A 14,120-nucleotide genomic window follows, 5' to 3' on the forward strand; every position below is an offset into this window, starting at 1 on the left:
TAGTGTCCCTAGCACCTCTTTATACCATGGGCCCTCATTTAAATACTGAATCGCGCGCACAGGAGAGTGGCCTGTGCGTGCACCGGGAGAGCGGGCGCTTGCCCGCTCTCCCGCGACTTTTACAGAATCGGCCTGTCAGTTGGCAAACACCAAGTCTAATATTGCCCTTTCCCATGTGGCAAACAGTAGAATTCTTGCAGAAAATCTAAGATCTCCCTATTTCTAGGCGGCTGGAATGTTGCAATCAACATTCAGCAAATTGAAAACCCCTAACATTAGCACCCCCTTTTTCATAGCAATTTTGTAAATAGCCTCCATTAATTTCTGTCCATCTTCTTTGTCTGTGATGGAGGTCTGTATATTATACCAATATAAATAGATGTTCCATTCACTCTTTCCAAATTAACCCACAGGGCCTCATGCTTACCTCGTAAGTTTTTTTTATATATAATGCCATACCTCCCATCTTTCTTCCTACTCGGTCCTTTCTGAATAGATTGTAGCTTGGTATAACAAAATCGCAGTCACGGTTTTCTGTGCGTTAAGTCTCTGTGACAGCCACTACATCTAAATCAGATTCTTCATTGACTGCTTCTAGATCTGGGACTTTATTTCCCATACGATGAGCATTAGCATACACAGCTTTCCAGATAGTGCCCGTTTTTCCCATTTCCATACAAGTATTTGTTTTACTTATCTTAGGGTTTTATTCACCAGTTTCTGATGATTCTATTTTAAAGCCCTCCTTGGTAGATTTGCCAGTCTGTATTGGAAGACGCTGCATCACTTCTTTGACAGCTGGACCCCATCTCTGCTCAACAGTCTTTGAAAATTCATTCCATGGTCCAGGGGTAATTTTATAATAGCCTGCATAAATTAGCTGGCAAATAAGTGAAGAAGTTACACCAATTTTTAAAATGGACTTAAATGTGTAAGCCTGCTTTGAAAATAATTCCACCAGTTTTATCTGCACATGAATAGGCTTGCTAATATGTGTGTGGGATAATTTGGGGGAAAATGTATGTGCATACTTTTGAAAATCTCCGAATTCTATTTTAAATTCTGAACCCCTTTCCAACTCCACCCAGGAACACATCTGCTCTGTCCGGGAAAACTTGTATGAAAACAATCAGCACAGCTGTAAGTTTACCCATAGATTTTGGGAAAGGCCATTTCTACGAGGAAAACACTGTCTTACCTGGTGGCAATGCCTTTGAAATTACCCTTCCCATTGGTACAAAGGGGATCTGTAGGTGGTGGATAATACATTTTCCAACAAGGATGAATGCTTATATTTAAATAAAAGAAACCTCACACTTTATTAGCACCAAGGTAACTGTCATTAGGGATGTGAATCGTTTTCCATATCGTCTTAACGATAGAAATCGTGTGGCAGGGCAAGAAAATCGTCTTAGGCACGATTTTTTAGTTAAAAAATCGTTAAAAATCGTTTTTTCCGATTAGTGCGCACTAACTCGAGTTAGTGCGCACTAACGGGAGTTAGTGCGCACTAACTGGGAGTTAGTGCGCACTAACTGAAAATGATACAATTTGACACTTTTCAGGTCAGTTAAGGTCAGTTTAGGAATGAATATGTATTCCTATTGGCTGCCCTCTTATTTATTCATGTTACCAAGTTTCCTACTGACAGTATATGGGGGATGGGAAATGGAAACAGTTGGTAGCTTGACAAAACAAGTAATGTGATCAGTCAATGTGACTAGAACTTGTGCCCTAACCCTGATACCAGGGGTATTGTGATCTTCCTGCACACAGTGCCCTATCCCTATTAATACCAGGAGTGTTGTGATCTTCCTGCACACAGTGCCCTATCCCTAATACCAGGGGTGTTGTGATCTTCCTGCACACAGTGCCCTATTCCTGATACTGGGGGTGTTGTGATCTTCCTGCACACAGTGCCCTATTCCTGATACCGGGGGTGTTGTGATCTTCTTGCACACATCCCGATATCAGGGATAGGGCACTGCGTGCAGGAAGATCACAACACTCCTGGTATTAATAGGGATAGGGCACTGCATGCAGGAAGATCACAACACTCCTGGTATTAATAGGGATAGGGCACTGCATGCAGGAAGATCACAACACCCCTGGTATCAGGGATAGGGCACTGTGTGCAGGAAGATCACAATACCCCGGAGGAGTGAGGGTCAGGCAGCTCCCCCCTGTCTGTGAAGCCAGCCTCTCACTAGTAATGCAGGGAGGGAGCTGTCTCAGACTTCACCATCCTCCCCCCCCCCCCCCTTACCCACACACCATTCACTAGCTGGGACATGGGGGAAGTCAGGAGTGAGGGTCAGGCAGCTCCCCCCTGTCTGTGAAGCCAGCCTCTCACTAGTAATGCAGGGAGGGAGCTGTCTCAGACTTCACCATCCACCCCCCCCCCCTCACCCACACACCATTCACTAGCTGGGACATGGGGGAAGTCAGGAGTGAGGGACAGGCAGCTCCCCCCTGTCTGTGAAGCCAGCCTCTCACTAGTAATGCAGGGAGGGAGCTGTCTCAGACTTCACCATCCTCCCCCCCCCCTCACCCACACACCATTCACTAGCTGGGACATGGGGGAAGTCAGGAGTGAGGGTCAGGCAGCTCCCCCCTGTCTGTGAAGCCAGCCTCTCACTAGTAATGCAGGGAGGGAGCTGTCTCAGACTTCACCATCCTCCCCCCCCCCTCACCCACACACCATTCACTAGCTGGGACATGGGGGAAGTCAGGAGTGAGGGTCAGGCAGCCCCCCCCTGTCTGCGAAGCCAGCCTCCCACTAGTAATGCAGGGAGGGAGCTGTCTCAGACTTCACCATCCTCCCCCCCCCCTCACCCACACACCATTCACTAGCTGGGACATGGGGGAAGTCAGGAGTGAGGGTCAGGCAGCTCCCCCCTGTCTGTGAAGCCAGCCTCTCACTAGTAATGCAGGGAGGGAGCTGTCTCAGACTTCACCATCCTCCCCCCCCCCCTCACCCACACACCATTCACTAGCTGGGACATGGGGGAAGTCAGGAGTGAGGGTCAGGCAGCTCCCCCCTGTCTGCGAAGCCAGCCTCTCACTAGTAATGCAGGGAGGGAGCTGTCTCAGACTTCACCATCCTCCCCCCCCCCCCCCTCACCCACACACCATTCACTAGCTGGGACATGGGGGAAGTCAGGAGTGAGGGTCAGGCAGCTCCCCCCTGTCTGTGAAGCCAGCCTCTCACTAGTAATGCAGGGAGGGAGCTGTCTCAGACTGGTATCAGGGTTAGGGCACTGTGTGCAGGAAGATCACAACACTCCTGGTATTAATAGGGATAGGGCACTGTAAGAGATGACTGTAGTAGATTGAATAAAGATCTGATGTTTCTGCTCTCCTCACACCAAACAAAAACAACACACAAGCAGAGAAGCCCTTCTTACAAAGCTGAGCTAGTGAGTTAAGTAGGAGGAAAAGTAAACATACTGGTGCCAGTGTGGCTACTTAAAAAATACACTTACCAACAATCAATTTCATATATTTGAACTGTGTACAGTTCCAGCCAGGACCACCTTTCTAAAATGCACAGTGATTGGCAAATTCAACATGCACTAGCATTTCAGGTGCCTGCTAACAAAAATAATAAACAAACAAGTTCTAGTCACGTGAGTGCTGATCATTACATTACTTTTTTTGTCAAGCTTCCAACTGTTTCCATTTCACATCCCCCCAACCATATTGGTAACATCAATAGATAAGAGCACAGCCAGCCAATAGGAATACATACATACATATTCATTCCTAAGTGACCTTTACTGACCTGGGAAGTGTGAACACTTTGTTTCATTTTCTGTTGGTGTTCGTTAGTTTCCAGTTCCATTTCCCATCCCTCCAACCATCACCTCAGTGGTAACCTTGGTAACATCAATAGATAAGAGGGCAGCCAGCCAATAGGAACACATATTCATTCCTAACTGACCTTCAGTGACCTGGAAAGTGTTTATTTGTATCATTTTCAGTTAGTGCGCACTAAATCGAGTTAGTGCGCACTAACGGGGAGTTAGTGCGCACTAACTCGAGTTAGTGCGCACTAACACGATTTAACGATTTTTAACGATAAATCGTTAGAATTTCTATTGTATCGTGTTCTATAACGATTTAAGATGATATAAACATTATCGGACGATAATTTTAATCGTTGAAAAACGATTCACATCCCTAACTGTCATTAGCTATTGAAGAAAAGTAGTTAGCAGGTTGAATGACTTGTGGTTTCTATCATCTGTCATGTACTGTACATGTTTTAAGGAGATGTCAGTTGGTCTGATTTTTAAGAATTATACCTAGGTCTCAGTAGTAAAACATTTACTAGGTTCCTGTTCTAATTTTAAGAAAAGCTTTCAGTTTAAAGACAGAAGGTCAATCTGCTGATAAATGATTACATAAGAGCAATTGTTCAATCCCTGATACAGTGTTTGGAGGCAAACGCAGACTGCTTCTTACTAGTAACTTGAGAACTCAGCTAAGCAGACGTAGGTTTAGCCTTTTGTACATTTTTCTTTATATGTATGCAATCCTCTCTTGAAAAGGACGAAGGCTCTTCAGGGATTTGAGGAACCATCATACGTTCCATTGCTGGGGAAAACACTACTTAGTACCAGGGCCGAGTCCCTGATTCATGCTCATAAATCTTAGTGTGGATCCTCTGAAGGAAGGAAAGATTAACCTTCAAGACTTGAGGTGTTTTAATAGGAGACGCTGCACACAGAAAGTTTTGGGTGTTCCAAAAATAAAAAGTCAGAAATGGTAGTAAAATCCAAAGTATGTAATGTAATTGCACAAGGGGGTTTCTAATTCTTGGCTTTTACACCCTCCAGGGATATAAACGTCCTTTGGACAAAACTTCTGGAAAAAGTGGACCACAATCTTTTTCTGACTAAAACTAATGCCCTACATCCAATATAATCTGGTTTCAGACTGGCTTTTGGTACAGAAACATCATTAGTAACTTTGAAAAATAAGATTAGAACCATAGTGGACATGGGGCAGAATACATTCCTTATCTTATTGGACATGAACATGATGTTTGACTCAGTCAATCACACTCTCTTGCTGCGATGTTTGCAAGACTTGAGCTGTGCAGGGACTGTGTTGAAATGGGTTAATTCTTATTTAACCAATCAATTATTTAAGGTCAGTTGGAATGAAATGGAAACTGCTTTTAAACCACTGTTTTCTGGGAGCTCCTCAGGGTTCTGTTTTAGCAGGCAATACTTAATTTGTACCTGGTGCCTGTAGCCATTTAAATTCAGGATCAGGATCCACTGTTATCTATATGTTAATAATATTCATTTGGTTGTCTTCTTTGAACTTGGCAAACCAGATGATTCATTAAATTCCTACCTCGCTGCAATCCCTATATGGCTGAGACAGCATAAATTAAAACTTAATCTTCTTGAAATGGAGGCCATTTGGATAAGTGGAGCTAATTGACCTTTAAACAGTTTCTCCCCCAAAATTTGATTACAGTCCTGGGAGTTAAATTTGATAACAAATTATCCATGAACAATCACATCTATGCTGTTCTTCAATAATATTTTTAATTCTTAAGATTTTTACATCAAATTAGGTTCTATATAAATAAGAAAGTTCTAGTCTGTAATACTTAGTCAGTTAGATGATTGTAATGCTCTCTACCAAGGCAGCTCAGACATCTTCAGTTAATTCAAAATAGAGCTGCTAAACCTCTTTTTAGAGCTAAAAAAATGATTTGGTCAACCCACTTCTAAAAAACATTCATTGGTTGCCTATAACTTATAGGATCAAATTTAAAATCATTTCTTTGGCTTACAGAGCTCTGTATAGGGGCCAGCCTTGCTATTTAACATAAGAACATGCTATACTGGGTCAGACTGAGGGCCCATCAAACCCAACATCCTGTTTCCAGCAGTGGCCAATCCAGGTCACAATTTGCTGACAAGATCCTAAACAGTAGATAGATCCCATGCTGCTAATGCCCAGGGATAGGTAGTGGCTTTCCCTGAGTCTATCTGGTTAATAATAGTTCATGGACTTCTCCAAGAACTTTGTCCAAACCTTTTTTCTAAATCCATCTATACTAGCTGCATTTACCACATCTTTCAGCAATGAATTCCAGAGCTTAATTGTGTGTGGATTGAAAAAGAATTTACTCTGATTTATTTTAAATGTAATATTTTCTAACTTCATGGAGTGTCCCCTAGTTTTTATATAATTTGAAAGAGTAAATAATTGATACACATTTACCTGTTCTATTTCACTTATGATTTGGCAGATCTTTATTATAACCCACCTTCAGTCATCTCTTCTCCAAGCAGAACAGATCCAACCTCTTTAGACTTTTATCATTTCCTGTTCCATTTCCTTTATCATCTTGGTTGCCCTTCTCTGTTCCTTTTCCAGTTCAGCTATATCTTTTTTATGATGTGGTACACCAGGATGGCTGAGTGGTTAAGGCATTGGACTTAAGATCCAATAGACAGATGTCTGTGTGGGTTCAAACCCCACTCCTGGTAATGTTTTAAAAGTAAAAAGTCATGGGATAGGTGGTGATGTCCTTTCGTGGATTGCAAATTAGCTAAAAGACAAGAAACAGAGAGTAGGATTAAATGGACAATTTTCTCAGTGGAAGGGAGTGGGCAGTGGAGTGCCTCAGGGATCTGTATTGGGACCCTTACTTTTCAATATATTTATAAATGATCTGGAAAGAAATACGACGAGTGAGATAATCAAATTTGCAGATGATACAAAATTGTTCAGAGTAGTTAAATCGCAAGCAGATTGTGATAAATTGCAGGAAGACCTTGTAAGACTGGAAAATTGGTCATCAAAATGGCAGATGAAATTTAATGTGGATAAGTGCAAGGTGATGCATATAGGGGAAAATAACCCATGCTATAGTTACACAATGTTAGGTTCCATATTAGGTGCTACAACCCAAGAAAGAGATCTAGGCGTCATAGTGGATAACACATTGAAATCATCAGTTCAGTGTGCTACGGCAGTCAAAAAAGCAAACAGAATGTTGGGAATTATTAGAAAGGGAATGGTGAATAAAATGTAAAATGTCATAATGCCTCTGTATCGCTCCATGGCGAGACCGCACCTTGAATACTGTGTACAATTCTGGTCGCCACATCTCAAAAAAGATATAATTGCGATGGAGAAGGTACAGAGAAGGGCTACCAAAATGATAAGGGGAATGGAACAGCTCCCCTATGAGGAAAGACTAAAGAGGTTAGGACTTTTCAGCTTGGAGAAGAGACGGCTGAGGGGGGATATGATAGAGGTATTTAAAATCATGAAAGGTCTAGAACGGGTAGATGTGAATCGGTTATTTACTCTTTCGGATAATAGAAAGACATCGGGGCACTCCATGAAGTTAGCATGTGGCACATTTAAAACTAATCGGAGAAAATTCTGTTTTACTCAACGCACAATTAAACTCTGGAATTTGTTGCCAGAGAATGTGGTTCGTGCAGTTAGTGTAGCTGTGTTTAAAAAAGGATTGGATAAGTTCTTGGAGGAGAAGTCCATTACCTGCTATTAAGTTCACTTAGAGAATAGCCACTGCCATTAGCAATGGTTACATGGAATAGACTTAGTTTTTGGGTACTTGCCAGGTTCTTGTGGCCTGGATTGGCCACTGTTGGAAACAGGATGCTGGGCTTGATGGACCCTTGGTCTGACCCAGTATGGCATTTTCTTATGTTCTTATGTTCTTATGATCATGTTTTTTAGATCCAGTGAGAATTCTTACAGCTGCGTTTTGTAGGATATGGAGTGGTCGGATGGTGTTAAGAGGTAAGTTGAATAGTAGGGAGTCACTCTGGCTGACTAACTGAAAGACTGTTTGTGGAAAGTATTCTAAATATCAAAATCACAGACCATATAGAAAGACATGGTTTAATGGAACAAAGTCAGCATGGCTTTACCCAAGGCAAGTCTTGCCTCACAAATCTGCTTCACTTTTTTGAAGGAGTTAATAAACATGAAGATAAAGGTAAATCGGTAGATGTAATATATTTGGATTTTCAGAAAACATTTGACAAATTTCCACATGTCACATGGTAGGAGCAATTGACGGCCAGTGCCATCTTGTGCTCCTACCATGTGATAGGGGCTGACCAATGGCACCGGTAGCCCCTGTGACATAGTAAGGGCAAAGGCTATAGGCACCATTTTGAATACCGGCAGCCGACGGCCCGAGTGCAAGAGATCGCTCTAGGACCCCCGCTGGACCACAGGGACTTTTGGCAAGTCTTGGGGAAGACCCCTGACACATGATAGGAGTACAAGATGGCGCTGGCCATCCATTGCTCCTACCATGTGACAGGGGCCGACCAATGGCACCAGTAGCCCCTGTGACATAGTAAGAGCAAAGGCTATTGGTGCCATTTTGAATACCGGCAGCCGACAGCCTGAGTGCAGGAGATCGCTCCAGGACCCCCGCTGGACCACCAGGGACTTTTGGCAAGTCTTGGGGGGGTCAGGAGGGTGGGAGTTTTATTCTTTAATGATACATTGCTTTCGTGAGGGTTCGCCATACGTTTCGGGACCCCACAAATGCAATGAATAGGGGCCTATACGTTGGTAGGAGCACTGGATGGCTGGCGCCATCTTGTGATCCTACCATGTGACAGGGGCTGACCAATGGCACCGGTAGCCCCTGTGACATAGTAAGGGCAAAGGCTATCGGCGCCATTTTGAATACTGGCAGCCGACGGTCCTAGTGCAGGAGGTTGCTCCCGGACCCCCGCTGGACTTTTGGCAAGTCTTATGGGGGTCAGGAGGGTCCCCCAAGACTTGCCAAAAGCCCCTGGTGGTCCAAAAACTCTATACCCACTACTGGACTTTAGAGACAAGAGATTTGCTTCCTCTGTCTTGAAAATCTATCTCCACACATACACACACACACACACACACACACACACACACACACACACACACACACACATGCCCCCCCCCCCCCCCCCAGGCAGGTTCCTATTCACACATGCACACATACCATTCTCCCAAGCAGGTTCCCATCACATACACACAAACCTATCCCACCCTCCGGCAGGTTTCCAGTCATACACACACACACCCATCCCCCCAGGCAGGCTCTCATTCACACAAAATCACATCTATCTCCCCAGACAGGCTCCTATTAACATACACACAAACACACACACATCTTTCCCAGGCAAATTCCCATCCCCTCCTAGGAAGCTTCCATTCGCACACACATACAAACACAACCTCTATGCAGGCAGGGTCCTTGGGTCTTTCTTGCTGCTGCTGCTGCTGCTGCTACTGTCACCCAGTGCCTCATTCCTCGGGGGAGAGCAGGAGTTGTCGAAGAGCTGTAAGAGTCCTTCCTGCAGCTCCTCCTTGTGTTCAGGCCAGCTCACAGTACTCAACAACACTCACGGTGCTAACACTTCTTGCATACTCATCTCGTGCATCGTGAGATGAGCATACTGAAAGTGCTAGTAACGTGAGTGTTGAGTAACATGGGGGCCAGACTGCACATGAGGAGAACCGCAGAATGAGCTCCCTTTTCATTTCCTGCCACTGGTGACTGCACAGGCCTTTCCATTCTTTCGCCACCAGTGGGATGGGATCCACTGGCAGCTGCTCGGACCTCTGCATTCTTCCACCTCTGGTAGGATGGGGTCCTTCGGCAGGTACATAGGCCTCTCCCTGCTTCCTTTGCTGGGCCCCACTTTTTATCATAGCTGCCACCCTCCTGGGTTTGCCACCCTGTGCAATTGCACGATTTGTACACAAGGTAGCACCGGGCTAGGCCACAGCAAATTGTTCAGTCCACTGACTACAAACCTTTGTTAAATGTCTATAGGTCCCTTTAAATGCATATAAATAATGTTTTTGTATTTATTTTGCAAAATGGTGTTGTAAATATCCATTTTCTTTTTGTTAAATGTTGTTTTCCTTATATCTGGCAGGCTGTCTCTTTTATTAGTACTAAAGACAAAAATAGCAGTTACTATTAAATAAATTATTGTACTGTACTAAAGGATTTTTCCACAATCATCAAGGCGCCTGAACCACTTCTTCAAGATATTAAAAGTTCTCTCTATCACAGTCTTTGTCTTGCGGTGTGCATATCAATACCTCTCTTGCCCTGGGATTGAGAGATTAGAGAATGTTTCATCAGATGGATTTACACGTGGGCACACAATGTGATACACATACTGTATATAGCATGCTGCTTACCTAGCAGTCATCCATCTCTCAACTGCATGTGGCTAGCAGAGTTATGATAATTAAAAGAATCCCATGCTGACCCTTGAAAGTTAGTTTCAATGCTAATGATATGTGATGCTGCACAGCATACATCATCTGCACTTTCATGGAGTGAAACATTTTCATGTTACAAAATAAATGTGCGCCATGCCTTCAGGGGCATATGGGCCCATTGGAGTGCTATCTCATGTACCCAGGACATTAGAAAACCCTGCTATCTGGAAAAGTACAACCTTTGTGACAGTAAGTGCTGCTTAGGTCCTAGGGAAATGAAAATGTTTTCCCTGCCCTGATTATAAGAACCTGCAGTACTCCAAGCAATGCCCTGGAAAAAGTAGCTTGAGTGATTCTGCTCACCATTTCTGCAGCAGATTGGAAATACCCTGAGGCAAAAGAAAGAAAGCAAGCAAGAGAGAAAACTGAAAGGCACATAGCCACTTAACATAAGCAAGGACAGCATCCATTCTTCAGCAGCAAGCTTCTGGTTGCCTGATAACACTGCACGTTACTGAAAGATGACATTGCAGGGAACTGGGAAAGTAAAGTCTCTGGATTATATTTTCCTCAGCAAAAAGAGTAAGTCTGATTTAGCTTTTGTTCAAATTTATTTAGCGAATTACAAGTAATAACAATAGTATGAAGTAAATAAACCATAAATGAGCAAGTTAACATTATTCAAGACAGAGTACAATATGTAATTCTGATTTAGATATCCTCCCCCTTCTCTTCCATAAAGCATTTTCCACTCTCACAAGCTTAAATTGCTGGGGAGAGTCAATGATCCCCTATGGAAAAAAAAATATCAGAATGGCATAAGAAGGCTTTTAAAGGCTACACAATCAAGTATGCCCATGGTTTCCATGGTAGTAAATTACTGGTGCTAATTGTGCTCCCACAGCACAATTTGGTTAATACATTTCATTATAACATGATTTGCACATAGACCATACTACGAGGAAAGTAATCCATTACTCTTTCACTTATTTCTCATATTTCCTCTGAGGCTCCCTCCCACCAAGTTCATGCTACAAATCTTTGGCTTTGTGCTTCTTTATGGAAAATGCTACCTTCTTGTGCTTTCATGAGGTCTGCTCAGTTCATCTTTTCCATTGTTAAGAACATTTAGCAGCCATCCCTAGACACTTTACCTAAATTCCATGTCAAATATTAAGGGTGCGCACAGGTATTTGTTCTGTTTGGTGTCAAGTAAATGAAACAAAGAAAAAATAAAATTGAAAAGGAAATGGAAAAATAAAACAAAATATTGTCCAGTCCCTACCCCCTACCACACACACACACACAAAATATATTGATATATATCAGGCTGGTTCCATTTTATATGGAACAAAGCAATAATGGTGCTGATCTCAGTCTGATGGCACATTCTGAAATAGCAGCTGGGGATTGTTACTACCCAATGAAAATTTAAACAGGTTTTAAAGAAATCTTGGGTAAGAGGGTCTGGGGGAGGCTGAGGGCATCAGGGAAGGGCATGGGAGGTATTCTTTTTCTAGCAGGGCAAGGACCAATTTTTATTAAAAAAAAAAAAAATGAAAAGAAACAAAGGGAAAGGAACAAAATGAAATGACCCTGGAAATTATATTAAAATTTTCCATTTCGTTTCAACAAAATCACATCCTTTGCAAATATGTGGCTGCATTTTACACACATTTCTCAGTTTATCTAAAATATGCTTCATTGTATTTGCGTCTCTCTTTGGCTCATCTCTTGGTCTTACAAATATATCTTTTCTGCATATTTTTTAAATATATTTTACTACATTTTGTTACCTGTGCTGATTTGTAAACCATGTGGATCTGACAATTGTCAATCATAATTTTTCTATGATACACATGATGTAAAATGTCTTTCCAATCAATACTCTTATTGGCTGGCAAAATGAAGGCATATTTCCAAAATCCCTGGTACATCAACATATTTGAGAGATGGAGTACAATAATAAATAGCTCTTTTTGGTTTTAGTAAAGCACTGTGAGGTCCTTCATTCTATTATACAATTGTTTAGGACAAATATTTGGTGGTATACACCTTTTAGCAAGATTTTTTAACTGTAAATGAAAGTTTAATTCTGCCTGGAGACAATAACTTTCAGTGATATGGTTGTCTCTAAAGCATTAGTTGTTGAACAAATGAAAAGTGTGAAAATATAACGGATATGCAATTTGTCCTCGACAGCTCCCGGAGAAACATCAAAGTGGGTTATTGTTGATTTGGTATAGCAAAAACGACTTTCTATAATATTTCAAACAAATAGTGTGGTCCCCTTCCTGCTGAGAAAAGATGGCTTTCTACTCGATAGCACTGAGCTATCAACTTGGTTAAATGCTGAATGCATAAACAATCAGTATTCAAATCACACTAGATTTATGACTGCTTGAGGAAAGCGCTTCTCCCATTCTGTGCCCTATTAAAAAGAAAATACTTTTAAAGGCAGTCTTGTGCCCTATATGAGTCCAATTTCATGTGCAGCAGTTAGTCCAAAAAAGATTGCTAGCAATCAGACTGTCAAGGCAATATGATTTCTTTTAGAAACTGAGAGAGATAAGGAACAAACAATTTAGTAAATGAGGTAATAGTTCACTGCCTTTAATTTGAATGTTAACTGAGCTGGAAGCAGTGGCAACTATGTATGTGACAAGGGTAGCACTAGTAATTACAGAGCCACATTAGTCACCAAATTGTCCTTACTAATTCATTTCTGAACTTAAAAGAGAAACCGAGAGCTGAAGCATAAAAATTGCTTAAAATAATAGCTCACTCTCCTCTCTTGTGCAATTGCAACTTCATTCCTTTATTTATTCATGTATTCATTCATTCTTTTATTTTTAGTGAAGTTTACTATAATGTCTTGCGGGTAATTGTCTGACTCCACTACCAGACTTGGCTTTTACTTCTACAGGTCTGTTCAGCCTTTTTCTAACTTTGTAAAAAAACAAAAACCTAGTTATTGAAGCTAATCGATGCCTAAGATAATTAACTAATCAGGGCTAAAAAGCATTCATTGTGATTGCATTGCCATAACCATAAATGTATTCTTCAAATCCATATATGAATATAAATATAGCCTATACAGACAGTAGATTAAATACTGCAGTATGTAAGCAGTGGCGTACAATTATACCATTTTACTGTAAAAATAGGTATACTGTCTCTTTAAACATTCTATAATGAATGCTTCATACCTAACAAGATTACAGCCTTTGATAACTGAACTAGCTTTCTTTTAAGGTATTTCTCACATTGCTTCCAGTGCAGGAAATGACTACATCCAAGCTAACCATATTGTAAAAAAAGGGCAAAAATAGGATCTTGGATTCTAGTGTATCCAGATATGTTCATGCAGGAAATATATTGCACATGTCAACCTTGTGGTTTATCAAGAACAGTTGTTGATGGACTCTGGATTTCATATTTACTTCCCAAGCATAATATGATCCGCATGTCAGTGAGATCCCCATTAGTGTTGGTATTTTAATTGTTTAATTGTTGTTTCTGTTATGAAAAATATATTTTCCATACCATTAGACTGCAAAGGCATATATAATCTATCTCTTTTGATGTGCAATCATGACTAATTCTCTTTGCTAGGGTGAATATTTGTGGTATTTTCCTTTTTAGAAGGTATTTGATGAGTTTTACTGCAAGCAATTAAACATATTGTGAAAAATGTTTTTATTGTGTATATCCATATGCAATCTGACTAGGAATGCATGTAATATATGTAAATAGTACTGACATTTAAACAGCAAGTGTATTTATTTTGCAGTGATGTCATAGGTAATGCCAGGGAATTGGGTTAGGAGACCTGAATTATCATCCTTGTTTCTGCATTGTAATTAATTTTC

The 14,120-nt window shown here is 41.5% G+C and overlaps 1 non-coding gene across 1 annotated transcript; it reads left to right on the forward strand.

The window, feature by feature from the left end:
* Positions 1-6,435: 6,435 nt before the first annotated feature.
* On the forward strand, positions 6,436-6,518 carry TRNAL-UAA. Its single transcript has one exon. It is a non-coding gene; the product is annotated as a tRNA-Leu (tRNA).
* The last annotated feature ends 7,602 nt before the right edge of the window (positions 6,519-14,120 follow it).

This window comes from Rhinatrema bivittatum, chromosome 3 (genome assembly GCF_901001135.1).
Source record: "Rhinatrema bivittatum chromosome 3, aRhiBiv1.1, whole genome shotgun sequence".
In the NCBI taxonomy this organism is placed as follows: domain Eukaryota; kingdom Metazoa; phylum Chordata; class Amphibia; order Gymnophiona; family Rhinatrematidae; genus Rhinatrema; species Rhinatrema bivittatum.